Here is a 7,704-nt window from a genome sequence, read left to right on the forward strand (position 1 = left end):
AATATGCTTTATATTCAGAACATTAACAGTGTAAGTGCAATGTGATAGAGAACACAGTTGCAGGGCTTCCCTGGTGGCGCAGTGGTTGAGAGTCCGCCTGCCGATGCAGGGGACACGGGTTCGTGCCCCGGTCCGGGAGGATCCCACATGCCACGGAGCAGCTAGGCCCGTGAGCCATGGCCGCTGAGCCTGCGCGTCCAGAGCTTGTGCTCTGCAACGGAAGAGGCCACAACAGTGAGAGGCCCGCGTACCGCAAAAAAAAAAAAAAAAAAGAGAGAACACAGTTGCCAGTAAATCGTGGGAAAGACAAGAATGCTTTTATCGTACAATAAGGTAAAGACAAGATTTAGGACATCAGGAGAAAAAAACTGAAAAATATTTTAAATTTTTAAAATAAAAATTCTAGAAATGAAAAGTAAAATAACCCCAATTAAGAATTCAGTGGATGGCTTTAACAGCTGATAAAGATAAAGGTGAAAAAAGAATTAGTAAAAAGAAACAAACATCAGAAAAATTAATCAGAATGAATCATGGAGAGACAAAAAGGATGGAATACACATAAAAGTATAAGAGAAATAAGAGATACAATGAGGATGTCAATCACACATGCAAGTGGAATCCCAGAAAAAAGAGGATAAAGCAGAAGCAATATTTGAAATCTCAGATGATTGAGATTTTTCAAAAGCCAATGAAAGATTTAAAGCCACATAGTAAAACTGGTGAAAAACAAAAACAAGGATAAAATCTTAAAAAGAGCCAGAAAGAAGAGGAAGATTATCTTTGAAGGACCTCTTGATAGAAAGATGGCAGCCAGAAGATTATGGGAAGATATCTTCTAAGTGTTGAAAGAAACAGCTGCCAGCCTAGAATTCTCTACCCAGCAGAAGGTATCCTTCAAGAATTAAAGTGAAATATTATGGTTTTATTTCATACATTCTAAAATTTAAATGGAAAGGCAAAGGACCTGGAATTGCTAAATCAAATTTTAAAAAGAAGAATAAAATGGGAGTAATTACTCTAGCCAAAGTAAGGTTTACTATATTTCTACAGTAATCAAGAAAGTGTGCTATTTGTGGCGGGATAGACACACGGATAAATGGAACACAATAGAGAACCCAGAAATTGACCCATGCAAATATGCCCAACCGACTTTTAACAAACGTGCCAAATCAAATGGAGGAAGGATAGTCTTTTTAACCAATGGTGCTTGAGCAATTGGACAGCCATAGGCCACACACAAACAAGAAAGAGCCTCAAACTCATACGTCATATAAAAATTAAATTTAAATGGACTGTGGCCACAAAGCAACTAAGCCCGTGCACCACAACTGCTGAGCCTTCTCTCTAGAGCCTGCGAGCCACAACTACTGAGCCCATGTGCCACAACTACTGAAGCCTGCGTGCTTAGAGCCCGTGCTCCACAAGAAGAGAAGCCACTGCAATGAGAAGCCCACTCACTGCAACGAAGAGTAGCCTCCGCTCACCACAACTAGAGAAAGTCCACGCACAGCAACAAATACCCAACACAGCCGTAAATAAATAAATTAATTAATTTTTAAAAATAGATTGTGGACTTAGATGTAAAATATAAAACTCTTATAGGAAAACATAGGAGAAGATCTCAGGACCTAGGACTAGGAGAAGAGTTCTTAGACTTGACATCAAAGCATGTTTCGTAAAAGAAAAAAGTTGATAAATTGGACTTCATCAAAATTAAAACCTTTCCTATGTGAAAGACTCAGTTAAGAGGCTGAAAAGACATGTGTCAGGCTGGGAGAAAATATTTGCAAACCACATATCTAACAAAAGGTGTACAAAAACTCTCAAAACTCAACATTAGGGTGGGAAAAATGGGTGAAGGGAGTCAAAAGATACAAACTTCCAGTTATAAAATAAGCAAGCCATGGGGATGTAATGTACAACATGGCAACCATAGTTAATAATATTGTATCGCATATTTGAAAGTCGCTAAGAGAGTAGATCTTAAACTTTCTCATCATAAGGGGAAAAGAATTATGTAACCATGTATGGTGATGGACATTAACTAGACTTATCTGGGTGATCATTTCATAATATATACAAATATCAAATCATTATATGGTAAACCTGAAACTAATATAATGTATGTCAATTACACCTCAACATTTTTTAAAAATCCAATTAGAAATTGGGAAAAAAAATGAGGAAATTTCACTGAAGAGGTCATATGGGTGGCAAATAAGCACATGAAAGGATGTTCAACATCGTTAACTGTTAGGGAAATGAAAATTAAAACCTCAATAAGTTATCATCACATACCTATCAGGATGGCTAACGTAACAGTGACAGCAGAGATACTGGATCTCTCATACCTTGCTGGTGGAGATGTAAAATGGTACAGCCACTCCAGAACAACTAAAATTAAATAGACTGACATGGGACAAAACATGTAGCCACTGGAATTCTTTAACCTATCTGGTGAGCCTGTAAAGTGATGCAACTACTTTGGAAAACAGTTTAGCAGTTTCTTATAAAGCTAAGTATACACCTATACTATGAACAAGGGACTCCATTCATGGTTATATATCCAAGAGAAATAGAAACATGTATCTACAAAAAGACCTGTACAAGAATTTTCATTTTGCTATTCATAATAGCCAAAAACCGGAAATAATCTAAATGTCCATCAAAGGAAAAGGGATAGAAAAACTGTGGTATACAGTGACATATTACTCAGCAATACAAACGGAAGAAACACATAATAGCATGGATGAATCTCAAAACTGTTAGGTTGCGTGAAAAAAGCCAGATGCAGAAGAATGTGTACTATGCGACATCATTCATATAAAATTATAGAACAGACAAAATTAGATGCTGGTGATAGATATTGAAACAGTAGTGGCCTTGAGCAGAGGGGGAGTGGGATGGAGGTGGATTGATTGGAAAGGAGCATGAAGATTTCATTGAGGTGATGGAAATGTTCTATATCTTAATTGCATTACCAGTCATATGGGAGTATACTTTTGCCCAAACTCATCAAACTATTGTATGTAAATTATAATTCAATTTTAAAAAGAAAACCAAATTATGCTGAGTATGTTTCTAAGCACAATTAACTTAAGCTAGGAATTAATAATAAAAATATAACTGAAAAGTTCCCATGTGCATGGAAATTAAAGAAATACATTTCTAAAACACCCATGAGTCAAAGAAAATAATTACAGTGGAAACTTGGTAATATTTTTAACTGAGTAATAATAAAATGCTTAACACCAGAACCTGGTGGATGCTGCTAAAACACCAGAGGGAAATTTAATAGGCTCAAATGCACATATTATCACCAAAAAAAGAAAAGCTGAAGAAAACTCCATCTCAAAAATTTAGAAAAGAAATAACAAAGAAAATCCAAAAACAAGAATTAGAGTTTAATAATAAAAGAGTAGAAATTAATTTAATAAAAATCATATACAGTATAGATGATACAGCTAAAAATTGGTTCTTTAGAAAGAGAAATTAAACTGATAACCCTTGGGTGAGACTAATTAAGAAAAAAGAGAGAAGGAACAAATAACCAATATAAGGAATGAATACATCACTACAGATCCTACCCACATGAAAAAGGTCAAAAGAATGTACCGAAAAACTTTGTGCCAATTTATTTTAAAGTTTACAGGAAATAAATTCCTAGAAGCATACAACTACTAAAATTGACTCAGGAAGAAATAGGAAATCTGAGTAGTCCTATGACTATCGTAATAACTCAATCTATAATTTAGAACTTTTACACAAAGGAAATAACAGGTTCAAGTGGCTTTACCAGCAAATTTAAGTAAAACATTGGAAAAATTATTATACATATATGTATTGGTTTTCTATTGCTGTATAGTGTAACAAATTACCACAAACATAGCAACTTAGCATCCATTCATTATTTCACAATTTCCAGGGGTCAGGAGTCCAGGCATGTAACTGGGTCCTATGATCAGGGTCTCACCAGACTGCAGTCCAGGTGTCAGAGAAGACAGCCTCATCATATGCTCGACTGGGAAAAATGGACTTCTGGGCTCCTTCGGGTTGTCAACAGAATTCACCTCCTCAAAGCTGTAGAAATGAGGTCCCCATTTTCCTGCTGTCTCTCAGCATTTAGAGTTTTCCCACCATTCCCTGCCACACGGCCCTATCTGTAGATGTGAACACACATGAGTTTTTGCTTCTTCAAGACTGGCAGGAAGCTCTTTCTCTTCCGTCTGCTAGGACAGAGTCCTATATAAAGAAACATACTCATGGAAGTGACATGCCATCGTCTTTGCCATATTCTTTGGATTAGAAGCAAGTCACAGGTCCCACTCATACTCTAGAAGAGAGGATTTTACAAGAATATGGATCATTGGGATGTGTCTGCCACAGTAAGTCGGACAGGAAGTGAGTGGGGTTAAATCTATGGACCTCGAACAGGAGAGTAAAGATACCGATTAGCTTTTAATTTTATTAGATTAAGTACACTTATCAAGGTTTCTAGGGCAACCACTAGAATGCTAGAACTAAGATTTGTAACTCCAAAATATTGGTGGGAGGCAGGGGAGTCCTCAGTACACAAGAAAACAAGAAAGATGAAAAAAGAAATGAAGAAAATTGGGGAATTGAAAATGCAAAATAAGATAATATAAATAAATTTACATTTATCAGTAATCAGAACAAACATAACTGGATTAATTAACTTACCAGTTTAAAATGTTCATATAGGGGCTTCCCTGGTGGTGCAGTGGTTGAGAATCTGCCTGCTAAGGCAGGGGACACGGGTTCGAGCCCTGGTCTGGGAGGATCCCACATGCCGCGGAGCAACTAGGCCCGTGAGCCACTACTGAGCCTGCACGTCTGGAGCCTGTGCTCCGCAACAAGAGAGGCCGCGACAATGAGAGGCCCGCGCACCGCGATGAAGAGTGGCCCCCGCTTGCCACAACTAGAGAAAGCCCTCGCACAGAAATGAAGACCCAACACAGCAAAAATAAATTACTAAACTCCTACCCCCAACATCTTCTTTAAAAAAAAAAAAAAAAGGTCATATAACTGAATTTTTAAATAATCTAGCTATAAGCTATCTACAAGAGACATTCCTAAAACATAAAGACAAAGGCTGAAAGTAAAAGGATGAAAAATATATAAATATATATACCATCAAACTATTATTCAGAAGAAAGGAGAATGGATGAATATATTGTGATTTGGTCATAAATATGGAATATAATCCAACAGTGCACACGAGTATACCACAGCTGCATTTACCAACACGGACAAAAGTTACAAAAATGTTGAGTAAAAAAAAAAAGATCAAGTCATAAAAGAATGTGTGCAATATGATTCCACTTAAATAAATTTCAAAAACATTCAAAACTAAATAATATATTATTTCTGATACATACATATGTGATAAATTATAAAGGAAAAAAGGAAACTATAAACCTAAAATTTTCCCTGGAGATGGGAAAGGAATTTGGAAGGAATGCACAGGAAGTTTCAAAGTTATTACAATGGAAATTTGATAATATTTTGAATAAAATAATAAGTGCAATATGTAAAAACAATTTCTTAACCTTACTGCACAGTAGATATATATTCATTTTATTTTTTTATATCTTTTATATGTTCATATGTGTATTCTTCCAAATGAATTTAAAATCCAATAACTATTTAAAATTTACTTTGCTCACTTCAGCAGCACATATACTAAAATTGGAACGATACAGAGAAGATTAGCATGGCCCCTGGGCAAGGATGACACACAAATTCGTGAAGCATTCCATATTAAAAATAATAATAATAGGGCTTCCCTGGTGGCGCAGTGGTTGAGAGTCCACCTGCCGATGCAGGGGACACGGGTTCGTGCCCCGGTCCGGGAAGATCCCACGTGCCGCGGAGCGGTTGGGCCCGTGAGCCATGGCCGCTGAGCGTGTGCGTCCGGAGCCTGGGCTCCGCAACAGGAGAGGCCACAACGGTGAGAGGCCCGCGTACCGCAAAAAAAAATAATAATAATAATTAAATAAAATGTACTGAAAACCTGATAGCTTACTGTTTTCTTGATCCAAAGAAAAGGTACAGCAATGGCACCATGAGAAGAGAGGCCTTCCCCTGGGATTGCCATGAACGTCACTAACACCAACTTGTAGCATCCTACAAGGTCAAGTCTCTACTGACACAGCCTGACAAAGGCACAGAACTGCTAATGACCGTTGCAGCCAGGAGACCTACTCATGCCAGGGACTTAAGGCAAGACCAAGTCCTTGCTCCTTTTTGCCATTTCAGTGACCCTAACAGATGTCAGCTCCAGTGTGGTCATCTCAGAATTTTTGTCCAGGTAAGAAACTTCCCCACAATCCTATGTGATACTATATGATTGAGTCACTTCCTCATTGAATACATTTTTTTGGTAACACCTCCCGTGTGCCAGACCATGGACTAATGGCTAGGGATACCAACATGGTATCATAGTATCACAGGACCAACAACGGTCCCACCCTCAGATGCTGAGAGCCTGAAAGGGCTGCAGACAAGCAAAAGGGCAAGTGCAATAGAGAATGTCCAATGCAATGATGATGTGAGCTCTGTGCATGAGAAGAGAAGATGGAAGAAGTTTTCTGGACTCAGTGGAGATCAGGGAAGTGACCAAAGGAAGTGACCAAAGGAAGCGACCTCTAAGTTGAGGAGGCAGAGGGCTCTGTGAAGCCTTCCTCCCAGCTTCAACCTGACTTAGCTTCAGTGACATTTCATGGATCTGCCACCCAAGGATGAAGCCTTTCCTGGCTCCTGTTGTATATTCAGCCTGGGGTGGTAAACCCTGTTGTTTTATATTGTGTTGTAGGGTTGTCCTACCACACAGAGGATTATGCCCTGCTCTGGACTGTCCTAAAGCAGCCAGCTACCAGGCTGAGGAAGGACAGCTGGGCTGCTGAGCTGGGCCACAGGGAGGCTGGGAAAGCAGAGGTGCTCATCGCCAGTGGGGAGACTAGCTCCACAGCTGTCTGTGTGGTCTTTGGCAAATCATGGCATCCTCTGGGCCTCAGTTTCCTCGCCTGTGGAGTGGATATAAACAGTGCCTGCCTCTCAGGATAGAGTGGAGTGAAAGAGTTGGTTCAAGTGAAGTTCACTGAAAGACGCAAAGCTCAGCCTTTATTCTCGAGCCTGGCCAGGGTTCCTCAGCCCTTCTATCCCCACTGAAGCCGGAAGCTCCTCCCTTCCCACCCAAGGCCACTCTTGGCATACCCTCCACCCAGACCAGTCCCAGGCTCACTCGGTTCCCGACTCTGGACTCCCAAGATGTCTCCCAAGGGGGCTCGGAGGAAGCTGAGTGCAGAGTGGGTGGAGAGGAGGTGATCCGGCCACCCAGTCCTTCCCTTCCAGCCTTGGGCCAGCACTGTTCTCATTCCTTGGAGGGAGAAGGCAGCTGCACCCAGATTCCAAAACCTCCTTCTGAACCCTTTCCTAGGACTTGTCCAGCAGGAAGCCGGCCCAGGCTTTCTCCTATTGCCCAAAGGATGCTATGCACCCCAGCACCACCAGGTGGCCCCAGGAAATCAGCCGCCACCTTTATCTCCCCTCCTGGGGCTCCTGAGACAGCTTCTTATTTCAAAAGTGCAGAAGCCTAAAGCAGAAGGGACCTCAAGAGAGAGAATCCAGGCCAGGCTTCTTAACTTCTTAGGGGTCACAGACCTCTTAAAGAAACTGATGAAA

At 40.1% G+C, this 7,704-nt stretch overlaps 1 non-coding gene across 1 annotated transcript; it reads left to right on the top strand.

The window, feature by feature from the left end:
* Window positions 1–5,679: 5,679 nt before the first annotated feature.
* Window positions 5,680–5,786, top strand: LOC115859403 (U6 spliceosomal RNA). The gene has a single exon (XR_004042055.1). It is a non-coding gene; the product is annotated as a U6 spliceosomal RNA (small nuclear RNA).
* The last annotated feature ends 1,918 nt before the right edge of the window (window positions 5,787–7,704 follow it).

Source organism: Globicephala melas, chromosome 13 (assembly GCF_963455315.2).
Source record: "Globicephala melas chromosome 13, mGloMel1.2, whole genome shotgun sequence".
Lineage (NCBI taxonomy): Eukaryota > Metazoa > Chordata > Mammalia > Artiodactyla > Delphinidae > Globicephala > Globicephala melas.